At 37.4% G+C, this 23,206-nt stretch overlaps 1 protein-coding gene across 2 annotated transcripts in view; it reads left to right on the forward strand.

Moving 5' to 3' along the window:
- The first annotated feature begins 2,591 nt into the window (after positions 1–2,591).
- Positions 2,592–23,206, forward strand: part of MARCHF1 (membrane associated ring-CH-type finger 1) — a 656,198-nt gene continuing 635,583 nt past the window's right edge. For both annotated transcript variants that reach the window (XM_081077612.1, XM_081077613.1), the window contains exon 1: positions 2,592–3,479. The gene's annotated coding sequence lies outside the window, so the exon portion shown is untranslated. The remainder of the gene's footprint in view (positions 3,480–23,206) is intronic.

Genomic DNA, 23,206 nt, shown 5'->3' on the forward strand with positions numbered 1-23,206 from the left:
TATAGCCATCCATTTGGATAAAAATATCCTAAAATATTCAAAGAGTATGACTTAAAAATTGCAAATAAAGAAAAAGCATGCATTAGAAGTGGGAAACGTCAATGACACACAGGCAAGGCTCTTGGTAGTTTAACACACACTGGGAAAGAAGTTCTTGTAGAGATGAGTAAATTCACTTTGCAAAGATGAAGGTCCACAGTGAAAACCACTGCACAGTACTTTTCCTTCTCAAAGAATGCCAGGATCATATAACTGAAGACTTTTCTGTTGGACTAGGTAAATTATCTCGTGTGAATGCGTGTCGTTACCCTTAAAGTACGAGACACAGGTTTCTTTCTTAAACAAAGTTTTTCTAGCTTTATTGAGATCTAATTGACATATAACACTGGGTAAGTTTAAGGTGTACAACGTGATACAGAGTTTGCTTTAACTCTTTAGAAGAGTGCTTTAAAAAAAGAAAAGCGGAGGGATCCATTTTCTGATCTTTTTGGTTATTTGCCTAAGTTCCCCAGATCTGCTGACTGCCTTTGACCTTCTCGACTCCATCCTTGTGCATTAGTCCGGAGAATGCTGAAGCACAGCAAGATAAACAGAGGCAATGAAGATAGATGGGGCATCAGAGAAGCAATCTAGTAAGGAAGGTTTACAACTTGACCTTCTGATATACTTGGAACAGCATCATTAGCAGTTGTAATTACTTTTTTTTTTTTCAAGCAATTAGATCGTTTGTCTATTCTCAAAGACGGTCATTGCTTACATTACCAAATTCTTATCTCTCTTAGTTGTTTCTTTTCCCCATCCAGTTTACTTCCTAGTTGCCCTGCTTTTTAAAAATCTTCATTATTTTGATATTTAAAAATACTCATCTGTAAAAGTTGTGCATGCATTTTATATGTTCTTTTGTACTTTGATTTGGAGGAAAGAATAAGTGACTATCCTTAACATATTTTTTCAATCTTTAAAAAAAGTAAGGCTGTTAACAAGGATGCTTAATATATCTTTGTAATATATATTAATAATGACATATAATACATATTGATACCAAAAATATTTTAATTTGAGAGTGAATAAATGCAAGTTAACACTTTTAGATTTCCCCCATTATTTCCAAACTATGGCCACCATGGCCTTTTTGATAATTTATTTTAACAATAATTTCTGATCCTGCTTTTTCACACTTATTACTTTTTCCTAAGATAAGTCCCAGTGGATTTCGCAATTTCACAATGCATTAACAAGCTTATTTAATACAGTGGCTAGCCTTCAAGTGGCTGTCATTATATGGAGTCCTCTTTTTATTTACAAAGATCAATGTGTTTCTAATTGTACCCATATTTGCAATAAATGCCATTCTCATTCTCTATACTTCTAAAGGATAATTGTGGATGAATTCCCGGGCAGAGTCCATGTGTTCCTACCCAGGCACTCTCAGGTAAGCCTGCCTAATCAGCACCTGTTGTTGGTGCCCTCCTCTGGGACCTGTTTCCCTCAGGGGTCTTAGTGGTAGGTCACCCTGGGGATCTCAAGAGACTCTTTGATTGAAAAGAGAATAACCTGTCAGTTGTTGGGATCTGCTCTCTGAACTGTGAGAGTTTGTAACATGAAGTCGCTGTAGATTGACGTAGGGCTGGATCTCAAATCTGGTGTGTGTGTGTGTGTGTGTGTGTGTGTGTGTGTGTGTGTGTGTGTGTCCGTGTGTCTGCGTCCATTAATTACTACAGGGGAATCTTCCAAAGTACTGAGGCTGTTTGTGTATTCCTCTAATAAAACACCTATTGCTATTATAAAGAATATTAAGCATAAAAGAATTGGCAACACATCTTTTATGGCTCTTAATGAACTCCTTGTGATTTAAATTGTTTTGTCAGCGAAGGTAATCCTTGGGTGAGGACACAGGAAGTCACCTCCAGAGTGTCCAATAGTATTTGGTGGGTAGGAAAGAAGGAAAAACACTAGGGTCACGGGTGAATTTCTGCTCTTGGCGTCTTGCGGTACGGTATTAGTGGTTTCGTAGGTCGTCGCGGCGCCTCCCACCCCCAAACAAAACAATGCTTTGCTTCAGATTATTTCGTCCATACACAGTACACTCCTTTTTCTTCATCCCTTCAGCTGCTCCATCGGCTAGACATCCTAAACTTTCTCACTGAGGCTAAGGCTCTGGAGTCCCAGGGGTTCTAGTTATTCCGCGGGCTGCGGCATAGGTGTCTATGACCGTGCTGGGGCGCAGGAGCTGCCGAGAAGCCAAGAAAACTTTCTCCTGACCCTCAGCATCTGCAGTCAGTCTAAACACCGAGTTAGAAATCTTTGCAGCAGCGACCTCACTTTTCGTCCTGGGGCTCTGTCCCCACCACGCCCACCCTGCCCACACACACCTCCGAGTCTCCCTTCCGCAGACCCATCCTCGGTGCGGTCCTGGACTGCAGTTATCCTGGCCCGGCAGGTTCTGGCTGCGCCTAAAGCCTCTGCTGCCGCCCCCGCCCGCGCCCGCGTGGCGGTCCCCGCGTGAGCGCTGGATTATTCCAGTCTTTGAGCATGGCAGATTTCCACCGGATGACATAATGGGAGCTGAGTGAGTGCCGGCTGCGAGAGGGGGACGGAGAATGGGAGGGGGAGGAGAGGAGGGGAGAGGGCCGGGAAGCAGCGCCGGAGCCGGGCTGCCCGCCACCCAGCGGCACGTCCGCAAGCTGGGGAGGAGCGCTCCGCCCGCTGTTGACAAAGGGTGGGAGGATGCCTGAGCCCCGGGATGCTCGCGGTGCGCAGCCGGTTGGCCGCCCGAGCTACTTCGCCCTCAGCCGGTGAGTGATTGCGAAGATCCTTCAATTAGCTTCACCGGGTGTCCGCACCCTCCTCCGCTCGCCTACCCAGGCGCCTGCGTCCTTGACCCCCCAGCGGGGCTGGGCATAGCCCCAGAGCCGGAGCGCGGGCAGCAGGTGCCTTTGCCCGGTGGGTCTGCAGAGGAGCTGAGACCCCAGGTCTCAGCTGAGGTTCCTGGTGGGTGCTAGGACCCCACTCCTTGTGGGCGCCGCTCTGGTGAGTGGAGGCTATTGAAGCCGGCGACCAGGGGTCGTTTCCTCTGTTGGCATCCCTGCGCCCGCCCTGCGCGCAACTCGTTTCTGGCAGATCCCCGTGCGCGGCGCGCTGTTGTCACCCGCTGGGTACTAGTCACCGAGCCGCACCCCTCGGAAAGCGCGGAGTCGATGAGAGCCACTTTACCCGCTCACGAGCTACCGGTGTCGGCTTGCGGAGGACCGGCGCCGACTGACTGCCCAGGGAGGGCGCGCGCCACGGGCCGCGGAGGGCAGCCTTTGTCTTGGGTTTAACGCTGATGCGCACAGACCTGAGTAAGGCTCTCCGCAACCGTCGAGTCGGATCCAGGTCTCAGGCCCCCACCCGCCTGGGCGAGGGATGCCATTGTGTTCCTGCTGCGGGTGGAACTTAAGACGCTGGGACTTCAGGCGCCAGAGGGTCCTGCGCCCACGGTGAGTGTCGCAGTTCTCCAGGCGCAGAGCGAGCTTAAGCTCCAGGAAGTGAAGTGACCAATTGAGGCAGATAGACGCCCAAGTTCTGCTGTCCAGTGGTATGAGTGAAAGAGCAAACTTGGGGAGACTCACTCTCGCTCTTACCTCCCCCACCCCCCACCCCCCGGTTTCTTACGTGCTTATCTCGAGGAGTATTTGTTGCAGGTGTATGGAGTGAGAGGCATCTCCAATATATAGTTAGGCAGATCCGCGTCTTCCTGCAACCCCTGTTAGTCAGTAGTTCCACAAGAGGTTTGCTTGCTAAACAGTTTTGAAATCGGTATGTTTTATTACAGAGCTTTAGAGCTTAAAGAGAAAAGACTTGGAACTGGCGCAGGGACCTTAGTTTATAGAGTGGTGCTGCGTATAAGTACTAGAAAGCCAACATGCCATTCATTACTCACGCCTCCTCGTTCGTTACTTGTCGGCTCCGCACACGTTTAATCAATGAATTCCTTCTGTTTGGTAACAGTCCAATTTTCAGATCACAGAGAAGTGACGGTATCTATTGGAATGTTTGATTTAAATGTCAATTTATTTACAAAAGAAACACTTTGTGAAAAGCAGTGAGAGTTTGCTACTTTGGGATTCAGGTACTTTTGGGGAATTTCATCTGCTGCAGTCTAAAATATTTAAAATTTTAAGAGCTATTTTATATTCATGAATTTAGTGTATAATGAACGATCCATGAATACTAAGGTGATTTTTGGTATATAAGTTTGATATTCCAGCATCTAAGATAATGCTAGGATATAAGAAAGTAACAATTAGAGTTATAATTAAAAAGATCATTTTATTTTTGTTTTCTGAGAAAGGCTTACTGGTTTTCCTTTAGATTGTTTATCTTTCTTTAAAGATAAGTGATCCTAGTGAAGTTTTTTAAAAACAGAAATATCAAGGTAAACTTTCTTGATCAGTGATTGCTCTTCTGGTAATGTTAGTGGTCTTTTCAGAAAAGGCAGGATAGAAAATTATTGAGATAAGAAATGTCATGAAAGTAAAAAAGAACTGGGAGAGATAATAGAGGGAGGTTTTACTAAATATAAATAAGTTGTGGGACTAAGGTGGGTATCAGAGCATGTCACATCAGTTGTGCTTTTGGAAAACCTCATTGTGGCTTTTAGACACTTGTCTCTCCTTCCCGGAAGTGCATAATTAAATGTTTGATTATGTTATGTTAGGTTGAGAGACTGACATTATGATCAAAGAGAGATGATCTTTATTCAGGATTTCTGGGGTTTCCAGCAACATTTTCTCCTGTGTTTCAGAAGTAATTTTTATTCCATTGTTTGTTTCCTGACTTCCCATCACAAAGGGCTCCACCGGTTTCTTCAAAAGTTTTCTTTCTTTTCTACCTTTATTATACTCATCTCTTTATAGTGAAGCTTAAGAAGCTTTACATGAAGGTTCTTATAGGACCTGTTGCTCGTATTGGCTGCTTTCCTTAAATATTGTAATAACAGAATCTCTTTTTGGAACTAGAGAGTGAACATACCATCTGCTGATGTGCTTATGTGATGTGGTGTACCTGACATAGAAATATACATTTATATAAAATATATACAATCAATTAGAGAATCAGGCAACAAAGCAGGAGGTATATGGTATTTGGCTCATGGGTTTTGGCAAATAACATTTCCTTTAACAATAAGATGTTTTACCCCCTGTATGTGGTAAGTAAAAATGTGCGTTAGGGATAAGAGGTTATATTTTATGTCTGAAATCTTTTATTTCAGAAATATCCAAGAAGGCAAAAAATGCTCTGGTCCTTCACTACACATGCACTAGAATATACAAGGAAAGTTCTCAGAAAGTGTAAGCATCTTATAAATCCATAAGATTTGATGTAGTTGTTATTTTTAAAAACATATGAAATAAAATAATGTCCTTGAACTAGAGAATAGTCTCATAATATTCTTTAATATTTCACAAATATTTTGGCTATTTTATTACTCAAGGACTCTTAATTTGGAAAAAGGAGAGGAGAGGAGCCTTAGAAGACAAAATAAACTATGGTATATTGCCCACAGTAGGCAATAGTGATGGTTCAAGGTCATGGAACAGAGGATTATGTCAGAACACTGGGAGATTATCAAGAAAAGATTCTGTATGCGGAATAAGTTTGGACTATTTGGTGGTGTCTTGCTGTCATTTTTCCAGTTTGGAACAGATACTACAGGAACTCTGTAACACAGTGAAACTCTCTTCACCTTTCTTGAGGCAAACATTATAGCTTGAACTCAAAGAGAAGGCTATTTCCTGAGCTTTTCCATGGTATAATTCAAATTCTAGTTTAAAGATGCTTTATGGATCACAGATCATTGTGACTCTAACCTTTGTCTAGGCCTTCAATAAGGAAATTGGTCAGTAAAATCTTTTTGGCTGAAAGGTTTTGGCATCTTGGCTTCTTCTGGAATTATGTTAAGAGTGAAAACCAACGGTAATGGGAGTGTTGAAAATATTCAGAAGTGTGATATCTTATTCATAGGAATAAGATAATGTTTGTCATGCAGGGTGTCCTGCGGGGTCTCAGCTCCTGCTCCCCACATAAGAACGCAGGACATGGTGAGGCCAAAAAGGAACACCCATGGAGCCATAGATAGGGGAGTCATACCGCTATATTCTCGCTGGCGGCTGGGTTGGAGACACAGGAAGCAGGAGCCACACAGTCCCCAACCTGCTGTCTGCTTCTCTGCCCTCCAACCTCACTTGCTTTGTTAACTGCAATCTACTGTGCTCACTGCAATCAGCCCTTGCCAGTTGCTGCTAGCGTAACCACGACAGTTTATTAGTGGCCAATAGCTCACAGCTGATGGCCATTTACTACCCGAGCCAGCACCTTTCCACATGAGGCTGAGAGCCTGGAAACTGCACTCCTGGCTCTGTCCACACAATGTTAATGGTGTTTTTAAAAATAAAATTGAAGAAATTTTGAGACAGAATCTCCACAAACCAAAATTGTTCCTTTGTTATATATATTAGACACATTTTTGCAACTTGATAGACCTTTGTGATACTACTGATTCATTTTCTACTTCCCTGTGTCAGAATGATGGGCACGGGGTAGGAAATATGTGTTCTAGTTTTGACTTTTTCATTTGATGGAGGAGAAGTCTCTGAACCTCTTGAACATTAGTTTCATTTTACATTAAGGAAAGATAATATCTGCCCTGCCTTTTTTACAGTGAATGGTGCATAGTAAATGAGCTAATGGGCAAAAGTGATTTTGAAAAAATAACTATCTAATGAATATTATCTATCAGTTAGCTTTTTAACTTGTAGGTATTTTCAGTTAAAGAAGTAAATTTATATAGAGGTGAATCTAATTTCCATTTCAAACTTCTGGTATTTAATTAGTGGCATTCTTGACAATTCTTTTATTACAGTTTCTCATAAAAATTGTTAAGTAGGTTGTTATGTATCTTTTTCACTCCATGTTTGCTGGCAAAAATTATTTTTTATGTGTTTGACAATATTTTTATATAGTTTTCCTTTTCAAAGAATATTTAAGCTGGGTATAGAAATTCTTTTTTTGGCAGTTATTTTCTTTCAATCCATTAACTTGTTATTCTTTTGACCCTGGCTTCTATCAAATCTGTCAGTCTTATTGTTGCTTTGAAGATAGTGTGTCTTTGTCTCTCACTGATGTTAGGATTTTTTTTCGTTTGTCTTTATTTTTCTTTGGTTTTACTATCATGTTTCTAGGTGTGGTTTTCTTTTTCTTTCTTTTTTTTCATGTATCCTCCTTAGAGTTTGCAGAGCTCTGGAATTTGTGGAATTTGTGGAATTGTGATGTATTTCATCACATGAAATTCACTGGTGAATTCTTGATATATAGCTCTGCTCTATTGTATCTCCTTTCTTTTTCTGAGCTCTCAATTATATATTTAACACATGGTTTCACTGTGCCCAACATGCCTCACTCTGTATTTCACTATTTTTCACTCTCTCTATGCTTGTTTGAATATTTTCCTTTGGCTCTTTCTTCTAGTTAACCAGCCTTCTACACTGCCTATGTTGTCAGGCTCATCTGTGGGTTATTACTCTAATTATTGTATTTTTTTAGTTCTCAAAAGTACATTTCCTTCTTTTCTATGGATTCCAACTTACCTGCTTTCTCCATCTTTTCCTCTGTTACTTGGAATATACTAATCAAAATTATTTTATAGGTTTTGTCTGCTAATGTAGATAATTAGATTACTGTGAGCTTCTCAGTGTTTGTCTTTACTCTTGATTTTTGTAATTGTGTATAAAAATTTAGAGACTCCAGATGATTTATCCAAGTCCAGCGAGTTGTCAACATTTCTTTTGCTAGGCTGATAAATGTAGAGGTGGCTAATTATTATAATCCAATCAGTGATTGAGCTGACTTAATAAACTTCTTCCCCTGCTGGGATACCTGAACTGCCAAGGCATAGATATCCAGAACATTCTACTGGTGCATTAGGGAGCACTAAACACTATTCAGGGCAAGACTTCTGGGAACCCTGCTCTTCTTTAGTAAGCTTTCCTCTTAGTGTTTTAGCCTGAAATCATATGTGCGACTTCAGGGGTCAGCAATTGCCATGTGGGTAAAACCAGGCATGTATTAGCTAGGTGCTTCATCATTTATGTCTTGCTAGATCCTGGCCTCACTTATCTCTAATTTTTCATCTTTAGCCCCACAGGACTGCCAAAATTTCTGCTGGATTCTCTATGCTACATAGTGGTCTTCTCTTCAGACAAGCCCATATTCTCAGCCTCTTGCTGTTTGACTAAGTTGGCAAGTGCCCCTGCTCTCCATTCCAGGGGAAAAGAGCACCCTCAAAAATTCAGGTTACCACTTCAATGCTTCCTCCATCAGGAATCTTGAAGTCTCTACTCTTGGCTTCTTCAGAAGCTCTCCAATACTTTATAACAGATTTTTTTTTCTTCTTATATCTGGCTTTTCTAATTGTTCTTGGTGTAATGTTGGTCTACTGTGAGTTACTCCACCATAACTGTCAGATGAAGTGGGTCATTATTTTTCACCAATTACAAAAAAGAGATGTACAGGGATGCAAGATCATTATTGGTGATAAAACGATAAAACTGGAATTAGTATTCCCAGCCTACAGGCTTCTAGGCAATACAGCTAACTCCAAACCTGTTTGATTTTAGAAAGTCTTATTATAAAAAGAGGCCACATTCTACTAAGTAGTTATATTCTGCAGAATATGGTTTGGGGACAGTTTGTCTATTTCTTTGTTGAGGTAGAACTTAGTATCAGCAGTAAAAGGCAAAAAAAAAAAAAAAGATTCAAACAACTAGTTGATTCAAATTCATGGTAACTAAACATAATAAATTGGCAAACCTTTTCTTTCCCTTAAGAGTGATAGCACACACATGCATAAAAAAGTAACTCTTTTTTTTTTTTTTGAACATAAACATCCCATGATTTAGGAATCATCCTAATTTACTAACAATAGGGAGTGAATAATATGTGAAGTCTGGAGCCTTCCGATACTTAGTAACCACCATCCTTTATTTTTCAAGTTGTTACTCTGAAATGCAACGGATACAAACAGATATCATATGCATATAATATAGTTAATAAGTTAATAGTGTATCAGCTTCTTTTCTTATTATATGTTTCTTTCAGAAGAAATGTTACAAATGGTAATCAGTTGTTTTAGAAACAATGTCTTTAACAATATACTTAAAGTATGACCTTCATTAACATATTTCTGTGAATTAGCCTAGAATTTTTGTTGAATCTGTCTAGTGGTGGATTAATAGTCAAGGTGAATTAGAATATGTAATGCCATTTTCAAGTGGTTATATGTTCCAGATAACATATGAGAAACCCATGACTTTTGGGGACACAGTTAAATGGAAGTTGGAGGATGCCTGGAATGGACTGTTTTGCCTGCCTTCGAGTCAGTTTCCTAAGGAACATTAAGAAATTCACTGAAGCTTGGTGAGAATGAAGAATTAGGTACTGTGGTGCTGCTAGCTCATTACTTTGAGCTCACACTCTGATGAGCAATGCTTTGAGTCTCATAGAGTATATCCATGCTTCTTGGTCCCTGCTTTACATCTTTTCCCCCTCACTTCAGATTCTGTCTATGACTCTGGCAAACATGGTAGGCAGGCTGTGACTCAGTGGTGATGACGTCTTTCCTTGAGCTTGTACTGTGAATCTTTTATTTTCTGCTCTGTGACTTTACCAGCATGTTTTATGTTTCCCGCTGCCCCAGAAGAGCCGCCTAGAAGTGGAGAGGAGCTAAAACCACTTAGGGAACCCCTCAATTAGTTAGTGGGACTGGGTGGACAGTTCTTAGAGGCTTTTTATAATTTCTCAGAGGTCCAGCTTGGATAGAAGCTCAGTTGGCCGTGACTGAACTCCATAACGACCCAACTCTAGACACTTGTATTGGTTTTTATTCTTTCTCTGTTTCACTTTACCTGGTACTTCATTTTCAGTCTCTGGGATCACCTTCTATTATTTGCATGTAAATTTTAATTTCAGACTGTTTTTCAAAGGAACTTGGCTTAAGATATATAGTACATTGGTTTTCTTTACAAGAAAAAAAAGTGAAATGAGAATAATCAGTCCTAAAGGACTAAGCCACATCCGTTTGTAATGAGAGACACATGATAAAGAAGAAGCTGAAACAATGTATTTCTCAAAAATATTTTATTTACAAATTTGTTATCTTTCAGGTCACTGACTGAGGTCATTTAAATAATTCTCTTAGTCACTCTGAAGTCACCTATTGACCTAAAGATTAATTTCCCTCCTTTCCTTCTTTTTCACTTTCCGTTTACATATATTTACTGACAATTCACTCTGTGCCCTGTACTCAGGTAGGTCCTGGCGATAGAATGAGTGAAAAAATGCTGCATGATTGCTGCCTCCTTAGAGAGTTTTATTTCTATGAAATTAATAAAATAATCACACAAATAAATGCATGTATGTGAGAGTGAATGCATTGGAGGACATGTCCACATTGCTGAGACTGTCTTAGCCAGGGAGGTCTGAGCAAGCCTCCTTGAGGAGGTGACACTTGAGCTGAAGGGATGAAAATGTTTAATTAGGTGGGGAGAGAAGGGAAGAGTTTTCCAACAGAGGGACAAATTGAATATGCTCAAGGCCCTATTGATGGGGAGAGCTTGGCAATTTTGAAGGAGTCATAGACAGCCTGATGGAGGGGGTGTGATATGGGTTGAGGAAATGTGCCAGCTATGAGGGACTGTCACAAAATGTTTCAAATATTAAAGAGGGAAGAGTGTGTGCAGTAGTGCGTGTGATTGCGTGTGTGAGGGTGGCAGTAAGGAAGGGCCTCACAAATAAACAAGATGATATATTAGCAAAAAAATATGTGAAGAATCTGGGTAGAATAATGTATAATATATGCTGACGAACAAATATTAAAAGTTATGAACATTTGAAAAATCTGGGAACTGTAGGAATTGATGATTTTAGGTTAGTGATTTTCTAAATAAACCGTTTTAAAAAAAGGGAATGAGACATTTATTCACTTATGGCTCCTATATTTGTTCTAGCTTGTGACGATACCTTCAAAACTGTATATGACGCTTTTAAAACTTCTGTATATTGAAGTAGTTTTACATTGTTCTAAAAAATTAAATACATTTACTATGTATCGGTTAGTTTTTAGGGGGGTAGAATTGCAGGTAGACTTTTTCTTTTTAAGTATTTCAACTAAAGTTCTACTTGAGATGAATTTTAATCGTATCACACAGAAAGAATCTATGTAGATGCGACTGAAGTGTGGTGTAGAGCTACATTTAATTACTCGGTCCAGCGTCAGTTCTTGTACTTAGGTTTTAATAAAATTAAATTGCCTATGTCCTCACACAAGTTTGGATTCTGGTTCTTCTAATATCGCCCAAATTTGAAACTCAAAGAACTAGAGACAAATTATTTTCCACTTACAGCTATATTTCCTTAGGTATTTCTTAGCAGTTTTGCCTGAATAAAACCCTCAGTCATATTCCAGACACAGTGTGAAATGGCCCTTTAAGACTCAGTACGCTATATACACTAGCTCTTGCCCGCTATTCTCTCTTTTTAAGGAGATAACTTTGTTTATTTTTCTAGGTTACTTTTGAACTTAATCTTTTATGAAATCTTTTAATCCTGTGACTATATCTTATTTTAAAAACATTTAATAAATAAATGATAAACAGGTATTTATTCAGTAATTATCATGAAAGATTTGTGCCATGAACAATTACAGAGAATTAGATGAAAGTAGAGAATTAATTGGGCAGATTATTAAGGTATTGAATAACAAGTATAAAAGATAAAGACTGGGATTTTTGACTTGTTCCTTATGATATTCATGATAGAGGCTAACCACCCTCAGAAAAACAGACTCAGAGCAAAATCTCCTCCCCTATTTTTTTGTAGACCAAAAGTTAGAACACAAGTCTTAAAAGCAGTGATGATAGATATTGTTTCCACTGACTATTGTGAGGGTAAACCATAGTTGTCAGCTTGTATAAATTATTAAAAATGATGCAAAAATATGTTAAAATTCTTCATCACACATTACCCAGACACTCCCAAAACCCAAAAATATTCGGGGGACATGTTAAAGAGATTTTAAGTATTAGAAGTCTAATTACAACAATCTGTTTTTCTTTAAAAAAATAAAAGGAAGTATTTCAAAATGCTGATAGTGGTCATAGGACCATGGTTAGTTTTTTTATCCTCCTTTTCTTTCTTTATCAAATACTTTTTAATAAGTACGATTTATTTTCACAATAAAAAATGTAAGTAAATACTTCTTGGTTTGAAAAAATGAGTATCTGAAGCAGATCTTCAAAATGATAATTTCTGTTAAATCCAAATAAGTTTTTTATGGGGGTTTATTTTTTAATACTTTTCTGCATGTACATATATATATTTTAATGATAAAATTATATATAGAGAAGAATGATATGAAAGGAATCTTTTATTTCATGCTAAGTTACACTCTGTAAAGATACATCTAATGTGAAAATTTCTTTGAATAATTTGCCTCTCTACAGGATAAAAGACAACTTTGGCTGTTTCTTACTGGGATCCAAGAATTACTGTTTCTTTAAAATAAGTTGTTTTAAAGGAATTGGTGATTACCTTCACTAACTTGTCCTAATAAATCATTAAGAGAGCAATTTAATTTTGCCAAGTTTTACCTTTATGTGTTTTCGTGAAGACCAAAGAGTAAGCTCCATTTTCCCTCCCCCCCCCTTTAAAAAAAAAAAAGGGCTAATAGGTGTGTAGATTGCAGACTCTGAACTCACCAGCTCATCATGGTCTTCTACTCACTTAGCTGTGGTATGAATTTGATCATGTGCCCTTTACAATGTAGGTGCTAGGGGGTGTGCTTTTAAAGACGGAATGCTTTTATGTTAATTCTTCCTCAGTGAGAGAAAAAATATTGCACTTTAATTATTATACTTAGGGAAATATGTGTTATATAAAGAAGTTTTGAAAGTAGATTTTAAACAGAAAGACTCAGGTTCTGTTAGAGGAGTGGGAGACAGTGGTAATTGGATAAAGCTCAGACTCTAAGCTATATGGAGCTGTCTTGAAATCCCCACTCGCTAGTGAGGTGACATTGGTCAATTACCTTTTTGAGATAGTGATTTCATTGCCATCCATATATACAGAGAAGTGGGATTGCTGGATCATGTGGTAGTTCTGTTTTTAATTTTTTGAGGAACCTATCTATGTAGTGTTTTACATAATGGCTGTACCAGTTTACATTCCCACCAAGTGTATACAAGGATTCCCTTTCCTCTTTATCCTCACCAGAACTCACTGGCTCTTGTCTTTAGACATTCTAACAGATGTGAGGTGGTACCACATTGTGGTTTTGATTTGTATTTCCCTAATGACTAGTGATATTGAGCAGCTTTTCGTGTACCTGTTGCCCATTTGTATATCTCCTTTGGAAAAATGTGTATTGAGCTCCTTTGCCCGTTTTTAATTGGATTATTTGTTTTTCTGTTATTGAGTTTTATGAGTTGCTTCTGTATTTTGGAGATTAACCCCTTATCAAATAGATTGCAAATATTTTCTCCTATTCTGTAGATTGCCCTTTTATTTTATTGATTGTTGCTTGTGCTGTGCAGAAGCCTTTTAGTTTAACATAGTCCTATGGGTTGATTTTTGCTTTTGTTGCTTGTGCTATTCATGTCATATCTAAAAATTCATGTTCAAGACGAATGTCAAGGAGCTTTTCCTCTATGTTTTCATCTTAAGAGTTTTACAGTTTCAGATCTTACATTTCAGTCTTTAATCCATTTTAAGTTAATTTTTGTGAGTGATGTAAGATAGGGGTCCAATTTCATTAATCAAGAACAAAAGAGAGAGGGCTCCAGTAAACTCAGAAATGAAAGAGGAGACATTACAACTGATGCCACAGAAATACAAAGGAGCGTGAAAGACTAGTATGTCCTGACTCTGCTTTGATTCTTTCTTTCCTTAAAATTTCATGCCCTGGAACTTTTGGTAAGAACTTTGGTGGCTCTTCTTTTGAAGGGGTTCTGTAAATCCGTTTTAACCATTGACATTATCTTCATGTCTCTGGTCTTCTCTTGTATTTCTAGCCACTCAAGAGAAGATTTGCCAGTCATAGTTTTTGGGTCCCTAGAATCCTCTCTCAGAGGTAAAATTAGTTTATATTAGTTTAAATTGATGGTCAAATAATCAGATTTTCTTACTTGAAGGGGAAAGACAATTGCCTTATCTTAAATAAACCTGGTTTCTGCCCTGATTACTTCTCATAACCAGCCTATATTGAGTGTGTTATTTTACATCATCTGGAAATTTATTGTGCTGTTTATTGGTCAGTAAATGTTTGCCACATATAAGTTTGAAACAGAACGGAACACATGCTATATATATGTACATATATATAGTCTTCTTGTGGGATTTATTGTTAATAAGTCTTTTACCTCCTGGAATTGGATTGTTAGGGACTATGGCAATTGTTTATGCAACATGAGTCTACCTCTCCTAATGAGTAATATTTCAGATGTTGTGAGAAATGATTCTAGCAGTTACATTTTACAGAAAAAGACATTGCCAGAAAAACAACTGGAACAAAAATGAGGCAGTTTGGTAGGAATATATATATATATATATATATATATATATATATATATATATATATATATATATATAGTGCCAAAAAATGTATACACATTTTAAGAAAGGAAAGCTGTATTAAAATCATAATACTCAATATATACCGATAACAAAAGATGAATACAAGTCACGTCTGACTTCTGCAATTATAAGAGGTGCTCAAAGTGGTTACCATCAGTGTCCAGACACATGTGATTACGGCAAACTACTGCTTGAGCAACGTTGACCAAAGTGTCCGCTCGTATATATTTTTTATATTTTTGGCACTCCCCGGTGTGTGTGTGTGTATTTTATATAATTATATGTACTATCTGTAATATACTATACGTAATATATAATAATATATATATAATATACTCACTCACACACATAGTATATAATATACAATATATATTATACACATTATATATATGTACACACACACATGTTTATATATATTTCAAAATGGAACTGAGGAACAAACTATAGATGATACTATTAGTAGATGAGTTTCTAGCCACAGCAAAAGTATGTTTCTCTATTGCTCACTAAACTGTGCTAAATATTGTTATACAAACTCCCTTTGATATTTTCTTCCCCTGTCTTAACTGACAAGCTTTTGATAAATCACAAATCACCATTTAAATTTTAACTAGTTATTACTTTGTGTTATCAAAGAAAATTCCTAACCTTTTCAGTGGAGTACACTGTGACTGATTTCCAATCCAATTAGTCTTAGGTGTCTGTGTGTCAAAAAACTTAAGTAAAAGGACACTAAAATGGAGTTGGAGTTTCTCTGTAGCTCCAGTGTGACCTTAACCTTCATCCACATAAGTCATAGGCTCCCTAAACTCATGTCCCTCAGACATTAGCAGTAACAATTCTCTGGTATGGAATATGCCACTGTTTTCTTCCAATAGTTTAGATAATAGAAAGTTGACCATTTTAAAAGAAAATAGAATTCTTGGCACGTGTTTGTAGGATTACACGTTTTTAAAGTATGTGTATGTCTGTTGTAGAGATAATCACACACATAACTATTCATAGGTTTTAGATGGCATTCTTTGTTCCTTAGAAAATGTTTTTTATGATTTCACTGATATGTGGTATATAAAACTGAAAACAACAAAAGAACAAGACAAACAAATGAAGAAACAAAAACTCATAGACACAGATAATAGTTTAGGGTTACCAGAGGGTAAGGGGGAAAGAGGGAGGTAGATGAAGATAAAAGGGATCAAATATATAGAGATAGAAGGAGAACTGACTCTGGGTGGTGAACACACAATGTGATATATAGATGATCTCTTACAGAATTGTACACCTGAAACCTGTGTAACTTTACTAACAATTGTCACCCCAATAAACTTTAATTAAAAAAAGAAAAAGATTTTCTACGTAAGCCTTTTGCTTTATGTGTTCACCTACTATATACTATACCTTTTACTTTTGTATCTCAGGCATGTTTAAATTTAAAATACATATTTCATTATAAATCCCTTTAGTGTTTACTAAGGAGAAAAAAAATGAAGAGTCAACCTTGGAATTCTACAAATGCTTAATGTATCCATGATTTTTCATGTGCCCCAAACACTCTGGATTTATGGTAATACTTTTGGGCCAGTAAGGTAACATGATTAAAATTATTACTGTTCATTTTGTAAATGAAATTAAACCACACGTTCTGTGGTCATTTTAGGACAACCTTTTGTATGCGATTTCAAAATCCATTCCAAAAAGTTTGTATATGTTAAAGGCAAAGTTCTGCCTTAGTAAGTTATATTTTAAAGTTGTACATGTTTAAAACGGAAACCTCAGAAAGGCATGGCAAGGGTTAACGTTTGATTATGCTACCATAAATCTTCATGGGGAAGGATTCTTTTGGTGTATATTCAACTCCTTCTACAAAAATAGTTTCCAGCAGCTGTATTGAAGCACAGACAAAGCTCATAGTTGCACGAATATCTACAAAAATGAGAGAATGATAACAGAGGCACATTCAAGGAAGAGGACAGAGAGAGAGAGAATGAAAGAGAGAGAGAGAGAGAGAGAGACCTAATAGCAATTGCAGATATTTTCTAGTGTCCATAATGGAGGGACATAAATTCCCTTATAGATTTACATTGTACCAATCCCTACATTAGTCAATTAGGAAGCGTGACAACAGCTAGAGTTAAAGGAAAACAGTTGCTGATGAAGGATCTAATATAATGTGAAGTTTGAATAACAGTAGACAAAAAGAATAATAATTCTTGTAATTAATATCAAAGCTTTGATATCAGCAAGTGCCCATTTTGAAAAGCAAATGTGGAACCAGAACATTGTAGGAAAGAGAAGAGAGTTAGCTAGTAAAATATCAGAAGAGGAGGAGGGCATAATCAGGAATAAGATGGATCTATTTCAACCAAGTTTGGCCAAGTGTTTCACCAGTTCTTTATGTGGAGGAATGATCATTAAGACCAGAACCAGTGCATATCATTAGGCTCATCTTATATGTATTAGCTTACATTAACTAACTTGTCAATAAACCATATGCTTTACTACTATATGTAGGTTCAGGTATTCTCTACTAAGTATTTCTGTTTCTATAAAAGTTAGAGTTAGAAAATTCTTTCAGCTGTTATTATAAATATGTGTATGAAAATGAGCATGCAATTGAAACTTTGGTTCTAGTTAGCAGGAAGACCAGTACTGAGGGCCATTTACTGCCAAACCCTACCTTGGAGAATAAGAATGTTTTAGAAGGGATAATAACATCCAAAATCCCATCTCAAAACCCAACTCATTGGGTGGAGCTGACAAATCTACGTGTAACCAACTCTCTGGGTAATGAATATACACAATGAGCCACAACTTTATCGAATGCTGTTAGAATAAAGTCTATTCCTATTTGAGTATGATCATATACCACGGCAGTGTGGGAAGCCTTTTATTTTGCCTCATTTTTTTTTTCAAATATTTCTCCCACAAACCATTTTAAAATGCAGAAATAATAGAGACATAAAGATCTACAAATATCTGGAATATTTGTTATGGATTCTTTGGAGACTGTGACTTCCCCTTCTTTACTCAACAGGGGGCCAGATGCCTGAGAAGCCATTTTGCCCCAGGAAATATCATAAGTAGGCACCTGCTGTGTTAAACATATTGCAAAACTTGGGGAAAAATAACAGATTTTTTTTTCCAATGGGTAAAGCTGTAAGTTTTTATCTTGCAGATAAAGTCATAAAGCCAGTGTCTCTGCTGGGTCACAAAGTCTTCATTATGTTGCTTTTATTGATATTACACAAGAACAATTAATGACATGAGCTGGAGCAAGTGTTGCTGCAGTAGGTGCCTAATACGTGCCTGGCATGCTGATTGCATCGAACAGTCCTGGGGTTTGTGCTCACATTTGCTCTGAGAATATGACACTCTGAAATAATGTCACTTTGAAAAATCTTTATATGTGGTTCTCAGATTTTGGTGTGAATCGCATCACCTTTAGAACTGCTAAAAGTCTGAATTCTGGGCCCCACTCCCAGAGATTCTGATGTTTAAATGAGAACAGTCTGTCATTTTCTTAGTGACCTGTGTATCCCAGAGAGATGAACTTAACAGGTGGGAGCTAAAATGTAAGCACATATGTTATAGCACTTCTGAAGATACGTATTTTTTAAAAAAATAGACACCGTTACAGCAAAGAACTCACTGTAATTTAAAAAAAAAAGCTCTGGAGGTGACCTCTTTTATATCATTGAGAGTACGTTGGAATTGCAGCATAAAAATAATTTGAATATTCTGTTGCAATACTGTTGGGTAAATTTTTATTCACCTTACTCAAATAGAATACGGACTATGGACATCGTGATTTACTTACCACATGTCAGGAGTAAGAACTTCAGAAGAGCTTAACTGGGCAGAAGCAGTAGCTTGTAATTGAAGAGTCTCACTCTAGACAGACCTACTGAAGTTTGTTTAGAGCTTTGCAATGTATCAGGCAACAATACTGAAAACAGTGGCCAATGAGAGAGAGAGTGAATTCCTTCCAAAACATCATCACTTCGAATAGAGCGCTATCTGTCAGAACCACCACACATGCAATGACACACATCACCGGAGTTAATAGAGTGCTTAAAGGCACGACGCGAATGTCCACATTTCCTGAATATTCTGTAACAGCTGGATGCAAAGGAATAGAATTGCTTTTCTATTAAATACACCTATTGCACTAGCTGTGTTTGCTCTGAATCCCCAGAAGAAAACAAAAAGCTTTGTTTTTGGAATTTAAGATTAGGTTTTCTGGCGTAATTAGAGGAACTCCTGTCTAAATGGATTGAGGTAGAATATATTAGCATATCTTCCTCCAAATATTTTAAAGAAAAATGCCATTGCTATATAAATACATGGAAAAAAAACCCCAAATGACCTTTGAAACTTTCTTTTATACTTCTATGTTTTTATTTTTTAAAATATCCAGTTGTTGAATGTTTAATATTATCAATAGTTAGAAAAAGCTGGTTCTTAAAATAACAAATATTATTCAGTAGCATTTCATGTTTCATACACTATGCTGAACTTGGTTTAATAGTCAGAAAAATAGATTTCATTTTCTTGGGATGTTATTAATAATATTAACCTAATTACGACTTATTTTACAACCCAATCGTCTTATGCACTGATTTCCTTAATGATATCTGCTTAAAAGATAAACTACTTAAATCAGGCAGGTCTACCAATTCCCATTTACCAAGAGTCATATCAGCTTACACTTCCTTTTCTCTCTTTTTATGTCCCCAAAGAAAATATCATGTTGAAAATATCATTTACTTTTGTAAAATTAACTTCAGATATCCTGTTTAGTCAGTCTAATTTTGAAATTCTTGCTCTTCTGTTTCTTATCTCAGGTTTTTTTCTTAAATCCAGCCTACTTTTCTTTTATCTTCTCTTTCTTTCTCTGGTGCAAAGGAAACTCCCTGGTGCCTCACATTTAATGTTACTTAGCCAGTGATTTTCTTGTTAGCATTTATCCCCTTCAGTCCCATTGGCGATCTCAGGCTATCCACTTCTGACCTCTGTCTACCGTCACGTGCCCCTTAATGATGGGGCTACATTGGTTAGATGATTTTGTTGTGTGGACATCATAGGGTACACTTACACAAACCTAGATGGTATAGCCCACCACTGGCATCCTATGAGGTACAGTAGGTTTATGTACACCAGCATCACCATAAAAATACATGAGTAGTGTGTTGCCCTATGAGATTCTGACAGCTACAACGTCACTAGATGATAGAATTTTTCAGCTCCTTTATAATCGTAGGGGACCACCATCGTATGTATGGGCTGTTGTTGACTGAAAGGTTGTTATGTGGTGCAGGACTTGTATTTCTAGTCATTCCATGAGACCCTTGGGGCTCCTGGCACTCGTACATTGAAGTCTTCACCATCCACCTGGGCTCACAGCCCAAAGAGCAGCTGTTGTTGAGCAGAGGAGGCGCTGCAAGGTCTGTTCTGGCTCACATCTTGGTATCTAGCTGTCTACTGTGGACTGACTATTGGAAGCTCAAAGTTGTTGTGGGGGAATGATTCATATTCTGTTTATTAGGGGAAATAGCCACAGTGTATAATTTCTGCAGCCTTGCCCTCTTTTTCTTCTAATTCTCCCCTTGCCACCTGTTACCTAATTACTAGGGATTTACTCTCCCTGTGGGAGAATCTGAAACTCTTCCTGATGCCATGATCCCTTCCAGAAGATGGATGTTTCCCTTTTCTTCTGAAGATTTGGGGAAGAAATATTTCTCAAATATCTACTTTGTACAACTACATAGCAGAAGGTTTTATTTTTATGAATCACAAGCATTTTACTGATTGATACTTAGTATTATGATCAAATGATAACTCACATTCATTTTTAGATCCCTCTGTCACTATAGGAATCTGACTTTCTTCTGTATTGAAAATTGAATCATCAGAATTATTCTCTGAAGTGTATTTTATTGTATTATAAATTTTTTACTTGGCATTTCTTACAAGTCTGGTGTGGGTGTGGTAGGCTGAATAATGCCTCCACCCCCATCTCCATTTTCGAGTTCCCAGAACTTGTGAATATTACTTTATGTGGCAAAAGAGACTTCGCAGATGTGCTTAAGTTAATGATCTTGAGAAGGGGCGAGTATTCCTGATTACCTGGGTTGGCCAGATGTAATCACAATAATCCTTATACAAGGGAGACAGGAGGAATCAGAGTTAGAGAGAGAGAGATGTGAGGACAGAAGCAGAGAATGCAGTGATGTAGTTTGAAGATGGAAGAAGAGTCTGCATGTAAGACACGAAATACAGGTGACCACTAGAAACTGGATACGGCAAGAAAACAAATTCTGTCCTCAGAGGCTCCCGAATGAACCAGCCTTGCCAACACCTTAACTTTAACCCGTGAAACCGATTTTAGATTTCTGACCTCCAGAACTCTTAAGATAATACATTTTTGTCACTTTCAGTCACTAAATTTATGGTAGATATTATAGCAACAATGGGAAAGTAATACATCCAGTCAGCTTAAGTATGAAAGAGAGTTTTCAATTGCCTCTCCCTACTGAGGACAGACAATATTATGCTGTATTTTGGTATGGTATGAAACTACATTGACCACACATGATTTTTAAACATAGACTCATCGCACCATGAGTCAGTTTGTATATCTACAGTACTACAATAATAAAAGGAATAGTACCTCCCCCCCCGGATTATTGAAAACGTGTCTATGTGTGTTTGTTTAAATGCTTGTGTGCTTATTATGAACATAGTATGTTTTAAATATATTACTAAGATTATAATTTAATCTTCACAGCATCATGAAATATGTGCTATCATTTTAATTTTGTAATGAGGAAGCTGAGGTTTCATTGACTGAAATCATTCAAGTTTTTACTAAGTGATGTAGTTGAAATTCCAGCTGTGGTGTTTCTGGCTCCCAAAGTGAAATATTTGTTTAACCACCATGTTGTGTTGTCTTCTATGTGTTTGGAATTGCTTGAAACTTTTTGAGTAATACGAGATGGTAAGCTTAAAGTATCATCATTGTATGTGACTGTCCTTTTTTACCTCAAATGCTAAAGAAATATTTTCCCTCTTCCTTGTCTTCTTTCATATTCTTTTATAAGTAACTGCTATGCACTGATAAGACATCCCTGTGAGTATAGAGATTCTGATTATGATATTTGAGCTCTATAAATTACAGACTTTTTGAAATCTTTTGAAAACCCTTACTCTCTAAAATTGCATTAATCTAGAGTCATTCCTACAAAAGAATATAAAAACTATAATATTGGACAAACACTGGAAAATAAGTACTGTACTCTAAAATGTATATACTAAGAAAAAAATACCACCAGAGTTTCTTATGTAAAGATTGGTAGTTCTGAATGAGATTTTTAGTGGAAAAAGGATACTTCAAAATTGGGAGATGGTGAATAGCTGATAGTTAGGTATTATTAACGCTGTACTTTATTTTAATAATACTGTTGGAGACGAGGGGAATGAAAATGCAGAGGTATTATAACTTTTTTCAAATTTGGCTTCTAATCAAGAGTTGGACCACAAAGTATTCTGTAAGAACTGTGTATTCTTACAGTTCATAGTCTAGCCAGCATTTTGAGAAGTACAATGAACTCTTTCCAGTCACTAGGATAGTTTTTAGAGGACATACATTATGTAACAAGAAGTTCAACATGAACTTTTGAGTGTGGGTTAGATCTGTTTTGGTAACTGACCGTGGATTGATTCAACAGTCTGACAGGGAGAGGGCTTCCCTTTTTTCCCCACCATCATTCCTCTCCATTCTGTGTGCGTCAGTACTATCTATGTGTCAGGAAGATTCGAACTTTTCCAGATAGAAGATCTTTAGGTGTATGAAAGCTTTACTTACTGTTGGAGCCTAAAAAGGAAGTTTTGTTGTTCATAAACTAACTGTCCTCAGAATATAAGAAGCTGTAAGACAGGGAGGTTGTCCAGCTTATTCTTTGTGATATCTTCAGTATCTGGAAGAGTGTGTGAATTATGGTAGTATCTCAATAAATACATTTTTGAATGTATGTATGAATTGTCCAGACATCCCTTCCCATGGTCATATGAGACTAAAGACCAAAAGAATACAAATTTATTTAGGTGAGAATCATATTTCCCGTTAGCTTTGTTTCATAATGCTTGCTTGTTATTATTTTTCATACATTCTCTTTCCATAGTTGTCCTTCTCTCTAGAAATGCTATTGGTCTGCATAGATCTCAGACCAGGCTGTAAGCCTTCTCAGAAGAGTATCAATATGTTCAATTATATTTGGATGCTTTGTGAGGACCCAAGGAGAGCGACATCTACTTATAAATCAGCTCTCCATATACTTGTGTCTTTGGCTCCTTCCGATCATGGAAACACACCATGAAACTCAAAAGAAGTTGGGATTAGACACATCCCAACTTTAATGTAGGAAGTGAAAGATTCTTGTTCTTCTAAGTAAATATTTTAATTCAATAAAGATTGTCCCTCTGTTCCCCATTTCTTACTATACTGCAACAAATCAAGTATGGACTCTCCCTCCTTTCCTCC

The sequence above is a fragment of the Rhinolophus hipposideros genome, assembly GCF_964194185.1.
Source record: "Rhinolophus hipposideros genome assembly, chromosome: 16".
Classification (NCBI taxonomy): Eukaryota; Metazoa; Chordata; class Mammalia; order Chiroptera; family Rhinolophidae; genus Rhinolophus; species Rhinolophus hipposideros.